Consider the following 16240-nt stretch of genomic DNA (forward strand, 5'->3'; position numbering starts at 1 on the left):
CCACAATTTCTTCATGCATTCATCAGTTGATGGACATTTAGGCTCTTTCCATAATTTGGCTATTGTTGAAAGTGCTGCTGTAAACATTGGGGTACAAGTGCCCCTATGCCTCACCACTCCTGTATCCCTTGGGTAAATTCCTAGCAGTGCTATTGCTGGGTCACAGGGTATCATATTGGCACAAAAACAGAAACATAGACCAATGGAATAGAATAGAGACTCCATAATTGGACCCACAAAAGTATGGCGAACTAATCTTTGACAAAGCAGGAAAGAATATCCAATGGAAAAAAGACAGTCTGTTTAACAAATGGTGCTGGGAGAACTGGGCAGCAACATGCAGAAGAATGAAACTAGAACACTTTCTTACACCATTCACAAAAATAAACTCAAAATGGATAAAGGGCCTGAATGTGAGACAGGAAACCATCAAAACCCTAGAGGAGAAGCAGGATAAAACCTCTCTAACCTCAGCCACAGCAATTTCTTACTTGACACATCCCCAAAGGCAAGGGAATTAAAAACAAGAATGAACTATTGGGACCTCATGAAGATAAAAATCTTCTGCACTGCAAAGGAAACAATCAATAAAACTAAAAGTCAACCAACGGAATGGGAAAAGATATTTGCAAATAACATATTGGACAAAGGGCTAGTATCCAAAATCTAAAAAGAACTCACCAAACTCCACACCCAAAAAACAAATAATCCAGTGAAGAAATGGGCAGAAAACATGAATAGACACTTCTCTAAAGACGACTTCCAGATGGCCAACAGGCACATGAAAAGATGCTCAACGTCACTCCTCATCAGGGAAATACAAATCAAAACCACACTCAGATACCACCTCACTCCAGTCAGAGTGTCTAAAATGAACAAATCAGGAGACTATAGATGCTGGAGAGGATGTGGAGAAACGGGAATGCTTTTGCACTGTTGGTAGGAATGCAAACTGGTGCAGCCGCTCTGGAAAACGGTGTGGAGATCCCTCAAAAAATTAAAAATATATCCCTTCTTTAGCTACATCAGATTGCTGTAGGTTCACTCATATTTCTTTGTTCTCCATTTCCATTACCTTTCTTCCCAATTCTTTCTTCTCTTTCACTTTGTATTTTTCCTTCTGCAATTTTTCTCAAGATGTCTTTCTTATCAAATTTCAGTGTATATTCTCTTCCCTATTGAGTTTCTATTGCAAGTTAAGGGTGCAATTGCATTATTATCCATTGAATTTCCTTGCTAATTTAATAGCTGTTTGTTCAGTTGATAACTGTTTCATCTTGTTTTCTCACCTAATAACTCATTGAATCTTTTGTTTCAGAGTCCCCATCATGCTTTATACATTTGACAACATGGGTCAGTTATATTAAAATTTCTTCTGGTTTTCTGGAATGATAAATTAAACCTTAAAGTATGATCTTGATCTAGCTTTCTTCATGGTATTCTTTTTTTCTTTCCCCACTCCCACAACTATAATCCTCTCTCACCGTATCCTGGAAGTATTACATACTTTTATATTTATTTTGTTTGTTTAACTCATCTTAGAATTAGATGTTCTCTCTTGACATGTTATATAGCCCACTTAACTCTTACCTAAATCCTTTTCTTAAACTTTGAACAGAGCTGGATATTGATATCCATTTGTTCAGCCGCTCATCTGCAGAAGATTTTGGAACAGTACTTTGAGCAATGAGTGATTATTTATTTGGGTATTCTTAACTCTATGCTTCTCTGGAATCATCTGCATTAAGAACTACCTTTCCAAATTGTTGGCATACAATTTTGAATCAGATAAAGGCTCTTAAAGTTTCTTCAAAATCTATTTACTCAATCATACTGTTCTTCTGTCAAGTTTTTATTTGATGGTAAGTCAGGTTTGTAGGATATATTATACCTCATTGGCTTTTGTTTTTGGAACAGTTCCAAAACTCCTACTGTTTTCTATGCTCGGTATTAATAAACAACAATATCCTCTTTCAAAATGTGTATACTGATTTGCCCACTGCTCAGATAAAATTATAAGGGTGAGGTGTGGTGTTTTTTTTTGTTTGTTTGTTTGTTTTCTTTTGATCAACAATGGAATAAGAGGGACATTTAATTTCCCATAATAAACTAGAAAATAAGAAAAACTATACAAAGTAATGGTTTTTATATACTGTGGAAAATAGACACCGCAGTACTGTGATGCTTGAGAAATGGTAAGAAAACAAGGTTGGCCCTACGATGGTTTCTAGACCTTTTACAACAGGATTGGAAGATGTTTAGGTTTTTACTAGCCAGAATTGAAAATCCTTGCTGATCATTCAAGGCATTCTCTAGACACCCAAAAAGATTGTGCCCTACAAATGTGGCTAACCATTACCTAGGGTATAAGCTACTCTATAAGTACTCTAACAAAGTTAAGTTTAATCACACTTAATCTTAAAGTGTTTAACTGATTACAAGAATAAGATGAATATCCTTTCAAGGAACTAAGCAAAGTCTAGACAAAAACCCAAAGTTCACAATGCCTGGCTTTTGATTAAAAATTATTAGATATGCCAATAAACAAGACATTTTGACACAAAATACAGAAAGATCGGTGTATAGAAAAAGTCCACAAATGAAAGTGAGGGGGTTACTGATATGTTATTATAAAAATGTTCAACTACATAAAAGAAAATATGAAGATAGGTAAGAAATGGAAGACACAAAAAGAACAAAATAGAACTTCTAGAAAATATCTAATATCTAAAATGAAATAGTCACTGATGGCAATAGCAGCAGATTAGAATCCTTAGAAGAAACTCAATAAACTGAAATAATAGCAACAAAAACTATGCCACATCAAACACAGTGAAAACAAGTTCTGGAAAATAATGAACATAGATTCAGTGACCTGTGTGACCATATGCAGCATTCTAATATATGTGTAATAAGAGTACACCAAAGGAGAGTGTCAGAAAAAAGATTTAAAGAAATAATGGCAAAATTATTTTAGAGTTGATGACAATTGAATACACCAAGGAGTTAAAAACCTCTCCAAGCAGGATTAAAACAAAGAAAAACACACCAGAAACCAAATAATAAAATTTGCAAAAAAAAAAATGCAAAAAATAGAATTTCATAAAAGTACCTAGAGGAAAAAATATGCATTACATATAGCAGAATAAAGACAAAAGGACTATAAACTTTTTATCAGAAACTATGCAAGAGAGAAGACAATGGGACAGAAATCTATGTAAAGTACATAAAAAAAACAAATGAGAACAACCAACAGCAGCCTGTCAACCAAAATTTTCTACCCTGTAAAAATGTCAAATAGCATGATTTAGACTTAAACCTAACCACACTAATAATTACATTGGCTATCAATAGTTTAAACACTCCAATTAAAAGTAAGAGTTTATTAAATTGGATTATAAAGCATAAACTATATACTGCCCTCGGAAAACTTTCTTAATATTTAAGGAAACAGGTTAAAGTTAGAGGGATGAAACAAGATATACCATATAAATATAATAAGCCTAAAAATGTTGACTTCACAACAGGAATAAAGTAGTACATTTCTAATAATAAAGGGTCAATTCACTAATTAGATTTAGTAGTTCTAGATGTGTATGCAATTAATAATAGAGCTTTAAAATGCATGAATCAAATACTGACAACTGAATGGAGAAATAGCTAAATCTACAATTATATTTGGAGAGTACAACATTTTTCTGTCGGTAATCAATAGGGCAGGTAGACAGAAAATCAGTAAGGATATTGAAGACTAGAACAACATTGTCAACCAACTTGACCTGAGTGACATTATAGAATATTCCACCAAGCAACTGAAGAATGCACATTCATTTCAAGTACACATAAAAACATTCTTAAAGCTAGATCATATGCTGTCATAAACCAAGTCTTGATAAATTTAAAGGACTGAACCTGATCAAAGTATGTTCTTTGTCCACACATAATTAAATTAGGAATAAAGCGTAATAAGATATCTAGGAAAACTTTAAATATCTGGAAATAAACAACATGTCTCTAAATTCATAGGTCAAGGATGAAATCGCAAGGGAAATTAGAAAATATTTGGAAATGAGTGAAAGCAAAATATAACAAACAAAATTCTAAGATTCAGCTAATGCAATATATGGAGAAAAATTTATGGCATTAAGTGCTTATAGTAGAATAGAAGCAAGATCTAAAATCAATGATCTGTGTTTCCAATTTAAGAAGAAAGAAAAGAAAGAGCAAATTAAATCCAAACAAAAAAAAGAAGGCTATAATAAGAAATCAGTGAAAGAGAAAATGAAAAAACTTAATGAAACTAAAAGCTTATTCTTCGAATAAACAATAAAATTGAAAAACTTCTAACTAGATTAATCAAGAGAAAAGAGAAGACAGAAATTACCAACATAATGAATGAAAGATGGACATCAACACAGATTCAAACGACATTAAAGGGATAATAAGGAACTATTATGAGCAATTGTATGTTAATAAGTTATGCTATTGTACTCCCTACAGGAAATGGGCAGACACAAATTACCAAAACTGAATCAAGAAGAAACAAAAAATCTAGTGTAGGTGTACAATTTGTTAATTCAACATTACATACAAAAAAAAAGAAATAAAATATCTAAATAGCTTGATGTCTATTAAGGAACTTGAATTAATAAGTAAAATCTTCTCACAAAGACTTCAGGCTAAAGTGGATTTGCTGGTGAATTCTATTGGACATTTAAGAAAAATAATCGCACTAATTCTACCAAAGTCTTTCAGAGAAAAGGGCAGGAAGGAACTCTTTCTAGTTCATTGTATGAGGGCAGCATCCCTGTGAATTGAAAATCTGCAAAGACATTACCAAAAAAAGAACTGTATACCAGCATTCTCAAAAATACAGGTGCAAAATCTCTTAAATACTAACGAACCAAATGCAACAATATGTAAAAAAGGTTAACACATCAGATATATGACCACATAGTATTTATACCAAGAATGCAAGGTTAGTTTTACATTTGGAAATATATCTCACCATATAAGAGAGTAGAAGAGAAAATCTGTATAATCATCTACATAGAAGCAGAAAAAGCATTTGACAAAAATTCAACAACCATTCATGAGAAAAACTATCTCCAAATTAGAAACAGAAGAGAATTTCCTTAATCTGATAAAGAGCATCTACAGAAAAATATAGCACTGATGCCATATACTTAATCATCAGACTGAATATTTTGCTCTAAAATTGGGTAGAAGGCAAGATTGTTCTTTCTCATCACTGTTAGGCAACATCTCCACAAAAAGTACAAAAAAAGAATAAAAGACATTTAGATTGGACAGGAAGAATCAAAATTTCTCTACTTGCAAATCACATAGTTGTTATTTAGAAAATGCTATGAAAAATACATCAAAGCTATTGTATTTAATAAATTAACTTAAAATTACAGGATAATAGGTCAATATACCAAAAAATCCAATTTTATTTTTATTTACTAGCAATGGACGATTGGAGGTAAAATCAAAACTAATATTTATAGCATTAAAACCATAAAATACTTAAAGACAATTTGAAAACAATGCATGCAAGAATTATATACCAAAAACTATAAAACATCTCTGAGAGAAGTTAAAAACAAAAATTAATTGAGAACTATATAAAATCATGAATTGAGAGACTAAAGTTTTAAAAAGTCTGTTCTCCAAAGATTGATCTACAGAGTCAATGCAATCTCAAGATTTCTACAGGTATTTTATAGAAATTGACAAGCTGATTCTAAAACTTATATGGGAAAACGAAGGACCTGAAATCGCAAAAAGAATTACACAAAAAAAAAAGAATACAAACTCTAACTGATTTCAAGGCTTATAAAGCTACAATAATTAATATGGCAATCAATGAAAGACAAACACTCACAAGAATGGGACAGAATGTAGTTCAGAGATAGACACATGCATATATTATTAATTCATGTTTTTTACAAATGTACCAAAGTAATGCGATTTTTTTTTGTTCAAATTGTGAGGAATGGCTAATTGATTATCCATATTCAGAAAAGGAATCTTGATCCTACCTCATACTACACGCAAAAATTAACTGAGACTGGATCAGAGATTTGTTAAACATAAAATTGAAAAGTATGTAACACAAACCAACAGGGAAGGAAAACTTTTCTTGATTTTGGGATAGATACAATTTTTTGGAACAGAACATAAAGCACAAAATATAAGAGAACAAACTGATAAAAGGTACATATGTAAATATAAAAAAATTTTTGCTCACAAAAAATACTTAAGAAAATGACAGGTAGGGGCGGTGTTGGCGCTCTGTGCTGACAGCTCGGAGCCTGGAGACTGTTTGGGATGCTGTGTCTCCCTCTCTCTCTGCCCCTCCCCTGCTGATGCGCTCTCTCTCTCTCTCTCTCTCTCTCTCTCTCTCAAAAAAATTAAAAGTGTTTTAAAAACACCCAGAAAATGACAGGGGGAAAATATTTTCAGTATCTATATCTGACAAAAGATGCGTGTCCAGAGTATGTGAAAAATTAAGAAAAGGTTGAACATGGCATTAAAAAATGTATACAAAATTGTCAATAATCACATGAAAAGTTGCTTAACATCATTAGCCTTCTGAAAAAATGCAAACTAAAACCACAATTAAATACTATTATATAATATTATAATGATTAAGTTATAAAGTTTATGAAGGTCTATGGAAAAACTTGTACACAAACGTTATAGCAATTTTATGATACCATTGATTGGAAATATCTCAAATGTTCTTCAGCAGTTGTATGGATAAACAAATGGTTGTGTATGTTTACAATGGAGTGATACTCAACAGTGGAAAGGAATAAACATACTGAAATAAGCAATCATATGAATGAATTACAATAAATCCCGTGGTGACACCAAAAAAAAAAAAATCCTGCACAGATATAAATCCTGATTTAAAATTTTATTTATATGAACCTCCAAAACAGTCATATTTAATCTAGAGTGAAACTGCCAGGTGGCTCAGTTGGTTGAGCGTCCAGCTTCAGCTCTGGTCACGATCTCACTGTTTATGAGTTCGAGCCTTGTGCTGGGCTCTGTACTGACAGCTCGGAGCCTGGAGCCTGCTTCAGATTCTGTGTCTTCCTCTCTCTCTGCCCCTCCCCTGCTCACACTCTGTCTCTCTCTCTGTCTCTGTCTGTCTGTCTGTCTCTCTCAAAATTAACTAAACAACATTAAAAAATTAATCTAGAGTGAAAGAAAGCAGGTCAGTGTTTTCCTGAAGCTGGGCAGAAGGGGAAGAATTGATGGAGAAGGGCACATGGAACCTTTTGAGGGTGATGGAAGTGGCCTAGATTATGGTGAAGATTACCCAAGCGCATAAGCATGTCAAAACTCATTGAAATACACACTTTAAAGTGTGTATTCACTTTATGCCAGAAATACTTAAGTTGCTGTCTTTCAGTGTATTTGCAGGGACAAGGTACTAGTAAATATTCTGGAGCTGGAGAATATAAGTGGACTTATTTATAAGTATGCACGGTGTACATACAGCCTGGAGACCCTTAAAAATGATTCAGTAGATGCGTGGGTGTGGAGGTTGGAAGAGCTATGATTTATACAGGTGGATTACAGACCCAGTAACACGTGATATGGTAAAAATCCTGATGTGACCTCATTCATTTCTGAAGCCTGGTAAAGTCTGAAGTTATAGGAATTACATCCAAGGAAACAGGATCACTCTTTTTCCTTAAGTGTAAAAAGCAGTTGATAATAGATTTTCTAATATAATTTAGTTGTGGTCCTCCCTGGAAATAGAGCAATGGATATGTCATATATCTCAAAGCATCTGTAGTGTGTTTTAAATTCAGTTTATACCGATATCTGTGATTAGTAGAGTAATGAAAATAATTTGGAATTGCTAAGCAATGGTTTATACAAAACCATAATGTTAGAGCTAGAAAGGATCCAAAATATTTAATCCAATTTTCCATTTCAAATATGGTGATAGAAGGCTGTTTGGTGGGTGGTGGATTGCATTATAATCCCTGATTTTTTTAATCTTTCTATCTAAGCCTGTTGACATATGGTTCTGGAGTTACTTACGTAAAAGTGGGATGTATTTCCTTACCTTTGGCATTTGGCCATGGGACTTGTTTTGGCTAATAAGGCAGAAGTGACAGTGTTCCAGTGCCAAACCCTGAGTGGATTCAAACTGGTTCCTTTATCACCGCAAAAAGAACATTCCGGGGTTAAACTACTGGTCCAAGAAAAAGGATGAAACAGGTGGAGGAGAGTTGCCCAGTTGAGCTGTTCAATCTAAGCCAAGTCTAGAATCACAGATCCCTAGGCAACCTGCAGAAGAAATGCCTTACTCATATCATATTGGCTTCCCAATGTTCGATAAAATAGCTTATTTGGAGAGAGTCAGAATGGTATAACATAAGCCAAGGGGCTAGAAATACTCTAGTATTTCTAAAGTCTCAAGTCTAGTCTCAAATCTAGTGTTTCTCCATCAATTGGAGAATGGACTTGTACTAACTATATATGCAAGAGTATAAGGCCCAAAGCAAAGACAAAGAAAACAAAATTAGCTTTGATGCACATATAATCTACCAGAAGCTAAATATTTTCAGGTATTCAAATGCTTTATTTTGGGGGTGGCACAGCTTGAAAGCTAACTCTTCTATTGCGTATCACCTATGGCCACATTGTGATGGACTCTGAAGCTGTGGGAAAATAGGAGGCAATTTTTAAAACAATGAAGACCAGAGACAAAGAAGTCATGTTTCTTGGGAGAAGATAATTCTTGGTGTCATTTCTCTCAGAAGTTATTTTATTTTATTTATTTATTTAAAAAAATTTTATTTTTTAAATTTACATCCAAGTTAGTTAGCATATAGTGCAACAATGATTTCAGGAGTAGATTCCTTAGTGCCCCTGACCCATTTAGCCCATCCCCCCTCCCACAACCCCTCCAGTAAGCCTCAGTTTGTTCTCCATATTTATGAGTCTCTTCTGTTTTGTCCCCATCCCTGTTTTTATATTATTTTTGTTTCCCTTCCTTTAGGTTCATTTGTTTTGTCTCTTATTAAAGTCCTCATATGAGTGAAGTCATATGATATTTGTCTTTCTCTGCCTGACTAATTTCACTTAGCAAAATACCCTCCAGTTCCATCCATGTAGTTGCAAATGGCAAGATTTCTTTCTTTTGGATTGCCGAGTAATACCCCATTGTGTATATATACCACATCTTCTTTATCCATTCGTCCATCAGTGGACATTTGGGCTCTTTCCATACTTTGGCTATTGTTCATAGTGCTGCTATAAATGTTGGGGTGCATGTGTCCCTTTGAAGCAGCATACCTGTTCCCTTGGATAAATACCTAGTAGTGCAATTGCTGGGTCGTAGGGTAGTTCTATTTTTAGTCTTTTGAGAAACCTCCATACTGTTTTCCAGAGTGGCTGCACCAGCTTGCATTCCCACCAACAATGCAAAAGAGATCCTCTTTCTCTGCATCCTTGCCGACATCTGTTGTTGCCTGAGTTGTTAATGTTAGCCATTCTGACAGGTATGAGGTGGTATCTCAGTGTGGTTTTGATTTGTATTTCCCTGATGATGAGTGATGTTGGGCACTTTTTCATGTGTCGGTTGGCCATCTGGATGTCTTCTTTGGAGAAGTGTCTCTTCATGTCTTTTGCCCATTTCTTCACCGGATGATTTGTTTTTTGGGTGTTGTGTTTGATAAGTTCTTTATAGATTTTGGATACTGACCCTTTATCTGATATGTCGTTTGAAAATATCTTCTCCTATTCCATCAGTTGCCTTTTAGTTTTGCTGATTGTTTCCTTTGCTGTGCAGAAACTTTTTATTTTGATGAGGTCCCAATAGTTCACTTTTGCTTTTGTTTCCCTTGCGTCTGGAGACGTGTTGAGTAAGAAGTTTCTGTGGCCAAGGTCAAAGAGGTTTTTGTCTGCTTTCTCCTTGAAGATTTTGATGGCTTCCTGTCTTACACTTAGGTCTTTCACCAATTTTGAGTTTATTTTTGTGTATTGTGTAAGAAAGTGGTCCAGATTCATTTTTCTGCATGTTGCTGTCCAGTTTTCCCAGCACCACTTGCTGAAGAGGCTGTCTTTAATCCATTGGATATTCTTTCCTGCTTTGTCAAAGATTAGTTGGCCATACTAGTTGGACCCACGTTTGTGGGTCCATTTCTGGTTTCTCTATTCTGTTCCATTGATATGAGTGTCTGTTTTTGTGCCAGTACCATACTGTCTTGATGATTACAGCTTTGTAATACAGCTTGAAGTCCAGGATTGTGTTGCCTCCTGCTTTGGTTTTCTTTTTCAAGATTGCTTTGGCTATTCGGGGTCTTTTCTGGTTCCGTACAAATTTTAGGATGACTTGTTCTCACTCTGTGAAGAATGCGGGTGTTACTTTGATAGGTATTGCATTGAATATGTGGATTTCTTTGAGTAGTATTGACATTTTAACAATATTTGTTCTTCCTATCCAGGAGCATGGAATATTTTTCCATTTGTTTGTGTCTTCTTCAATTTCTTTCATCATCTTTCTATAGTTTTCAGTGTATAGATTTTTCACCTCTTTGGTTAGATTATTTCCTAGGTATTTTATGGTTTTTGGTGCAATCATAAATGGGATCAATTCCTTGATTTCTCTTTCTGTTGCTTCATTATTGGTGTATAGGAATGCAACCAATTTCTTTGCATTGATTTTATATCCTGTAACTTTTCTGAATTCATGAATCAGTTCTGGCAGTTTTTTGGTGGAATCTTTTGGGTTTTCCATATAGAGTATCATGTCATCTGCAAAGAGTGAAAGTTTGACCTCCTCCTGGCCGATTTGGATGCCTTTTATTTCTTTGTGTTGTCTGATTGCAGAGGCTAAGACTTCCAATACTATGTTGAATAACAGTGGCGGGAGTGGACATCCCTGTCTTGTTCCTGACCTTCGGGGGAAAGCTCTCAGTTTTTCCCCGTTGAGGATGATATTAGCGTTGGGTCACTTGTATATGGCTTTTATGATCTCCAGGTATGCTCCTTTATCCCTACTTTCTTGAGGGTTTTTATCAAGAAAGGATGCTGTATTTTGTCAAATGCTTTCTCTGCATCTATTGAGAGGATCATGTGGTTCTTGTTCTTTAGAAGTCATTTTATTTTGAATAAGATAAGTACAATGTTTTTATTCACAAGAGGAAAACTACAGGGCTCACTGAGATATGAAAATTAGAAAAATTTAGTGAGAATGGGGTAGAGCAGAACTGCCTTCTCTTTTCAGTGTGGCTACTAACTAGCATGGGCAAGGTGATCAGGTGAACTTAACCTGACTTTGTGGGAAGCCTGGAGAGTGCATCTAAAGCACAGTAGGAGACCCAGCCTAGATCAACTCAAATAACCACATAGTAAACCTGAACCAAGCACAAGATGGATTCAATGCAGCAAAAACAAATGATAAATATAAAACAAAACCAAACAAAAAGTAAATAGAGAACAAACTTCCCAAGCCCACACATTTTCTGATCAGACAGAATAAAGTATCTTCTATTTAAGTAATGCCAAATATGAAACAGATAAAAGATAAATGGAATAAGCAGGAAAGCAGCTATAAAGTCATATAAAGGAAAATCCTTTCATATTTAAAATCTGACTTCAATAAAGCAAAGAGAAAGAAATTTTGCAGTCAGCAAAATTAAAAAAATAAAAAAAGAAACAAGAAAAGATCCTACTGAAGATTACTATGAATTCCTCAATAACCATCATAAGACCTGGCCACGGGGCATCCTGGCATCTTAACAGTCTGACATTGCGTGAAACGAGCTAAGTGAACCAGGGGAGTCTAGAACTAGGGAATTAATTGCACAAAGGGGCTGGCCTCAAAGGGAGTGGCTGGTTGCTGCCCTAGGCTTCTGGCATTGGAAAACAAAACCAACGGGAGTGAACTTAAGCAAAAAAAATCCCCAAATCCCAAAACCAAAACCAACCAAACAACCACACAAACCAAAACCACAGCAAAAACCCTATTTACTAGGAAGATGTAGAGTTATCTTTTACAAAACTGGAGATTATGGAATATATTTGCTTTTAGGCAGGATAAATTGCAAGTCCATGTACTTAGTCTCATTCTTCCTGGGTCTCATGGACTCTTGCTTCTGATTTTCTCTCCATACTTCTCCTCTCCGGGTGGTCTATCTTTACCTCGGTTAAGTTCACATGGTCGTATTGTATCAACAGACTGCCAGAGGCATGGCTCCCCTATGTGGGTGCAAAGTGTCAATCTCCATAGGAAGATAATTGTCATGGGTTGGGAAATATTGTTTGAGATGTCTCTCTAGTATTATTCCGTGGCTACCGACAAATAACTCTCCTTCTTCCTTTGTATATACAAATATTCTGAAGCATGTCTCTGACTGCAAAAGCCCTGTACCATTTCCTACTGCATGGCAAGCCAGAGGCCCAGGCAATGATAGTGTGCAGAGGAAATCCTCAAAGACTACTGCCACCTGTAACTTAAAGTGGGGTAGGTGGGGTGGGGGAGTGAAGAGAAAACTGTCATAAAAAAATTCCATTTAGCTAAAGGGGCAAAACCAACATCTATAACATAGCTCATGCAGTCATGTGTCCAAAGGAGAAAATGCACCTGAATATAGGCACACAGGAAAGTAAATTAAAAAATCAACTATTTGTTGTAGCAACATGTTAATTGGTTTATAGATTTGCCCATTATTTGTTTTCCTCTACTTACTGGCTTTTTGTTGTTCAAGATATTCAGGGAACCACTAGGAAAATTTGGGGTTGATACTCTTTTGCGGTGACATGTCTCCTTAGCAGAATATTTCTTTATATCTTTGTATCCAGTCTTAGAGCTTGTAGAGGGGGTGTAATTTACTGCCCATAGTTTCTGCTTTTTTTTTTTTTTTTTGTAGCTGGTATGCTTATGATACTACAACTCATATAACAATAGCTTCAGTTTCATTTATGAGCCTTTGGTTTACTATAAGATGTTTCAAGAACCCTTGAAAAGTCATGATTTGGGAATATCCTTGCCTATTTGAATTAAAAGTGAGATTTGAGCCATGTGTAGTGTGAGACTTGAATTTCTTAGCTGCAAATTCTGGATGCCTCTCAGTCTCTATTATTCCCTTCTAAATGGCCTTAACCTCAGGGCCATAGAGAATAAAGACTTGGAGATAGTGTAGGCTGTATTTACATTCATCTTTAGAGATCAAGGCATTTGGTTTTATCTTTATTTCTTGTGTGTTTTGATTTATTTAGGTTATTTTCATTCCACTGGAGCTGGGCTGTGGATAAAGTATCCTGCAATCCTTGGAGGAACCTGACTAATAGTCCCACAGCTGGATCCTTTTAGTTATTTCTATTCTGAATTGCCCGGAGCCTACATTTTCTCAATCAGTTCATTAAAGCTTTTTTTTACAGTAGAAGGTTTATTAGTAAAGATAATTCAGGGTGTTGGGACAGCCAGGTGGCTCACTCAGTTAAGCATCTGACTCTTGGTTTTGGCTCAGGTCATGATCTCACGGTTTCATGAGTTCGAGCCCACATCCAGCTCTTGCTGACAGTATGGAACCTACTTGGGATTCTCTGTCTCCCTCTCTCTCTGCCCCTCCCCCATTTGTGCTGTCTCTGTCTCTCTCAAAATAGATGAATAAACTAAAAAAAAAGATAATTCTGGGTATTGACAGATAACCCCCAAATCTTGGTTTAGCACAGTAAAAAATTCTAACTCACAAAGTCTAGCTGGCTATCAGTGGAGAGGATAGTCATTCAGGGATTTAGGATGACTCTGTCTCATCTTAAGAAATTTGCTTGCAAGGACTTTGTTGGATTCTACCTCAAATTAGTAGATGTAGGAAGAGACAGAGAATTGATCATGAAGGCTTTGCATGGCCAGGGTCCAGAAATGTAAGGCTCTTTCCCATTGTCCAGAACTCAGTCACATGACCCTAAATAATTGCAACAGAGGAAAGAAAAAGTGTGCCCTGGAGGAAAATGACATTAATTTGATGAACTGGAAGCAGTGTCTGCAACTACAACAATCCTCTCTTTTGGTGACACACTATGTGTCACCTTTTGTTTCCATAGAGAGAGAGAACCCAAAGTTCCACCTGCTCACTACATTTTCTCAAAGCCCAGTGACCTTTATCCAGTGACCTTAGAACTAGAAAGACAAGTTATCTGCTCTGTGTTTTCCCCTACATAACTATGAACCAGAAACAGATAACAGCAATTAATGTCCCATGCAGGAACAGATTAAATGGTAGAGACATAGCAATAATTGGCTTATACAAGCTGCAAAATCCTACCCAAAGAATAAGGAAAGTTCCCTGCTTCTTGTCTTTTAGAGAAACTGCCTTGTTTGTTGTTCTCTGTGAACTCACCCTCCACCTTCTGGGAGATGATTCCTTTTTTATTGTTCTCCATGGACACCTCTGAAACGGACACTGGGGACTATTCTCTCTTGAGTGGGCCACTCAGTTTTCAGAGCCCATTTCCTGCTAGTGCACATTTGAAAGCCCAAAATTTATATTAAGACTACTACAGACAAATATGTATTAAGGCTGGGATTTGCTTTTGGTTAATACAATTCCTTTATAAACTTAGTAATGTGCTAATTACTTGCTTGCACTAGCTTTCATGTGCCAGTGACCACCAGCCAAATTCCTTCCTAGATATATTTCTCAAGCTTGATTTATGTCATTTTTTTCTTGCCCTCATGTTTTGTCCTCAGCTTATAATTGGTCACTTTATTGCCTTCTGAAATAATAGATTGGGTGGCTACACTCTGAATCTGATTTTTGTGGGACTGAGTTCTACAGGACTTTTGTAGCTCAAAATCGTTTTAATTCTTTTTGTTTGAAGTCTGAAGCAGGCAGTATTGTAACTTGCAAGCCCCCAAATTTGTGGATTCCCTTTCTTCCTCTGTCTACCTGGATATAAAGGATTCAACAAAGGAGTCAAAGTGTTAGGGCACAGTGGAGCCCTGATAGCCTGAGTTTGTACCTGTGAGTTATTGTGGGTAGGATATTTGTTCAAGGTTGCTGCCTAACAAGAATTTTTGCTTGAGCAAGGAATAAACTTTTAGTATGCCAAGATTCTGAAATTTTGATGTTATTTGTCACAGCACTTAGCCTCTCTTTACTGATTACAGGGGCACAGCATAGAATTTTCTGATCATATATTTCTTGACCTGGACATCAGCCATCTCTCGGTATAAGCCCTAATTTTCTCCACTTTCAGTGTAAAAAAACTTGGATAAGAGTTTATGTCTTTCTGGTTTCCTATACTGATGATATCTGAGGCTTACCAAGGGCACTGTCACATTTTTCCAATGTCTTTCCAAATACTGCTAGGTGCAGACCCATGCAGGAGGGATCCTCACAGCTATGCTGTTGGGTCTCAGCCAACACCCCACTCTGTCTTAGAGATGGTTACTAGAGACACCATTTCCTGGTATGAATGTATTGCAAGGATTTAAAGATATTTTATAGAATGCAAAAGTAGAAAATAAAGATGAGCCTTGGGAATAGAAAGCCATCAGGAATTGGAAAATAGTGAGGAACTGGAGCCCTTTCGCCCAGGGGCTCCCTGGTCTTTGCCTCCAGTTCTCTCTGTACGTCAGCTTTACTCTTGTCTGAAGATGCTTTTCCTGCACTTCTTCCACTGGCTGCCCTGCAGTTTCAACGTGCAACTTCCATGCAAGTGAGTAACTCCTACTAGAAGAGGACCTCTCAGTCCTGATTCTGAAATCCAAGAGCGAGCATCAGTTGCAGACTGGTTGGTCTAACTCAGTCCGACCCCAATGTCCAGCTGCAACCTGTAAGCTGGGGGCTTGGGTCATGTAGTACAGACATGTCTGTATGAGGTCCAATCCTTTGAAATGTGAGCGAGATTCCCCAGGAAAAAAAAAAAAAAAAAAAAAAAGGAAGGTTACAAACCAGACAGATACTTTGTAAGATTTATGTGCTGATTAGCCACAACACCCAGGGGGTCTGATAAGTTCATGTCCAATTTGGGCTGATGGCTGATGTCTACATATAAGTGAAAAAAATTGTTCTATTTTCTATTTTATTCAAATGAAATGCTGTGGAGTCAGAAATCCTATGGTGTGGCAAAAAACACAAACACAAACAAAAACAAACACACCCAAAGAAACCAAAACAAAAACCCAAACCAAACCAAAAAAAAAAAAAACCAAAAAAACCCAAAACAAAAAAACCCCCGAAAGACAGCAACAAAAAAT

This window comes from Neofelis nebulosa, chromosome 1, assembly GCF_028018385.1.
Source record: "Neofelis nebulosa isolate mNeoNeb1 chromosome 1, mNeoNeb1.pri, whole genome shotgun sequence".
NCBI classification, from domain to species: Eukaryota; Metazoa; Chordata; class Mammalia; order Carnivora; family Felidae; genus Neofelis; species Neofelis nebulosa.